This window comes from Lotus japonicus, chromosome 3, assembly GCF_012489685.1.
Source record: "Lotus japonicus ecotype B-129 chromosome 3, LjGifu_v1.2".
Lineage (NCBI taxonomy): Eukaryota > Viridiplantae > Streptophyta > Magnoliopsida > Fabales > Fabaceae > Lotus > Lotus japonicus.
Window position 1 is genome coordinate 67,728,334 of NC_080043.1, and position 2,686 is coordinate 67,731,019.

At 32.8% G+C, this 2,686-nt stretch overlaps 1 long non-coding RNA gene across 1 annotated transcript; it reads left to right on the forward strand.

Annotated features, from left to right (window-relative positions):
• The first annotated feature begins 310 nt into the window (after nucleotides 1–310).
• On the forward strand, nucleotides 311–2,083 carry LOC130709565 (uncharacterized). The gene is made up of 3 exons (XR_009010039.1): nucleotides 311–449; nucleotides 979–1,354; nucleotides 1,434–2,083. It is a non-coding gene; the product is annotated as an uncharacterized LOC130709565 (long non-coding RNA).
• The last annotated feature ends 603 nt before the right edge of the window (nucleotides 2,084–2,686 follow it).

Below are 2,686 nucleotides of genomic sequence, written 5' to 3' on the forward strand. Positions count from 1 at the left end.
TAAGTATGTCCTTTTATATCCTTTTACAATTTCAGCTTGTTTAACAGCTAGTTTTACCAAACACTTTGTTTCAATCACGTAGTTTTTCAGCTTTCAGCTAGCTTATCAGCTTTCAACTATCAGCTAGCTTATAAGCTTTCAGCTAGCTTTTCAGCTTTCAGCTAGCTTATCAGCTAAACATGCCAAACATAGCCATTATCTTCATCTTTCAGAACTAATTGTGTCATACTTTCTAGCTTCAGTGCAACATGGCATTGCCATGTTCTATTGACTATTTACTTGTTATGCATCTATTTACTTGAGGAAGGATATTGTATTATTTATATTTATGCTAAGTGTCTAATGTTTTCTTCACTTTGTTTCAAATCAGGTAAAATATAGCTGTAATTGGAGGTTGTCGTGAGTATATAAGTGCCCCATATTTTGCTGCAATTTCAGCCTTAAAAATTGTTAGTACACGTGCTCTCTTTTATTTACCATTTCCCCCTTGTATTGATGTCTTTCTTTGAAATTTTCTATTTGAAATTTCACTTTCACTGTCCCACTTAAGGTCATTCTTTGTAGTTAGCAGCACTTTTAAAATCATGTTTAGGACTCGTTTATACTTGCTTGGTTTTTAAGCAAACATAAGCATAAGTTGGTATAAGATACCTAGAATTTGTTAGCACTCTTTCATTGAAAATATGTGTCCTGTGTATTGTTTGTTAGCGTTGTTGGATAGATTCTTTGGGAAGAAAGCTTGTGGCTTATCTTTTGACAGAGTTTAACTTCAGGATATTTATGATTAAGTTATTCAACAAGCTGCAACTTTGACTGGTTTCAGATTTAGTGTTGTTCTTTGGTTACAGATTTCGTGGTGTTTTTATTTTTCAATTGTGAATCAGGTTTCTTTGGATCAAATTTCTTCCAGTTATTATATAGTCTTACTTGCTGCTGATCTTAAAATATTAATTGTCTAATGTTTGTCTATGTTTGAAGGACTAACTTGGAGATGAGGGGAAAAAGGAAAATGGGGGAAGCTAATAATGAGGATAAGAAAGATGATAGCAAGGCTTACTTTGCTTGGAACTTGGAGATGGAGTTTGCACTTGCTAATATACTTAGAGATCAAAGAAGCTTGGGAAACAAGAGTGATGGTGCATTGAAAGCAATGGCATATAACACTGCCGCTCAAGTGTTGTCTTCACGCTTCAACGTGCAACTTATTGGAGAGAATGTTAAGAACCGCATCAAGCTATGAAAATCATGGTATGTAATTGTTAGTGACATCCTTAGTCAAAGTCGTTTTGATTGGGATGGAACTAAACATATGATTTGTATTACAAATGAAGATGCATGGAATGAGTATGTCAAGGTAATCATTTTTAATGTTATTTCTATTTAATTAAATTAATGTTGTGTTATTATTAATATGCTTCTTGTTTTCTTTGTAGTCACATAATGACGCTAGGAGGATTCGATTTAAGGTGATTGCTAATTGGGATGACATTGTAGACTTGTGTGCTAAAGATAGAGCAGCATGAATTGGAGCGGAGACATCATTGGATGCAGATGACATCATGAGCAAAGAAGCAAATTAGGAAGGATCTTACATTGTGGATATTGATGTTGATGAACAAAGCTCTACAACAAGGAAAAGCAAACAATCAACTGGTATTGAATTCAAAAAGGGAAAAAATGGAGGAAAGAATGAGATAATTACTTCAATGAATAGAGTAGCTGATTTATTGAGTGAATTTGAGCAAGCAATTAGAAAAGGGGTGAAAAATGTCCAAGAAGTGGTTCATGATGTGATGAATGAGCTAAAGAACATTTCTGGCCTTAATGACACTCAGTGGCTAAAAGCAATGAATTGGCTTTCTGAAAATCCAAATAAGTTAGAGATTTTGAAAGCTCTTCCGGTGGAGAAAAAGAAAGACTACATATTGACTTTTATGCATTGATTCACAACTAGGAAGAAAGACCAAGTTCTTCCACATTTCGATTTCCATTAGCAATTGTTCCACCTAGAATGTTTTGTTTGTTTGAATACTAGTCATTTGCTATAGTTTATGGACTCATTTGTAGTGTTTCTATTATGCCACTATTGAGACTTTTGTTTGGATTGCTGTTTGTAATTGTTGAAAACACAATTCTAAAATTAAAGTAAGAAAATGTGATATCTATATAAATTTATTAGGAGTTTGTGATCCAAATTTAAAGTTTATTCAGGTGTTACTCGTTTGGATTTTGGGATGATTTTAAGATAAGTTTTTTTTATTATAATTATTTAAATAACATTAATTAGATTAAAAAAATAAAGATAAAAATATTAAATGAAGGAAATTCAATTACATTGCCCAAACAAAAAAATTTACAGGGATTTCATCACCTTATCCAAACAAGGGAATTTGAATATTAAGGGACTATTCATTCAACTATCGCCTAGCTCTCATCAAAACGAAAATTAATTAAAGAACTACATTATCGAAAATGATTCAAGCTTCTTCGTCTAAAAGGAAAAGGAAAACAGGGAATGATTTTAACTCTCATCTCCCGTCGTCGTCTGTTTCATCATCGACTTCTATTGTACAACTTCAGAAGGTATCATATTATCTGCATCTAATTCAGTGTAGCTTAGTTTCTGAATTTCCTTGATGAAGCATATTTTCAAAGACTAGTCCTTTTTGGCGTTCTGGATTGTGGT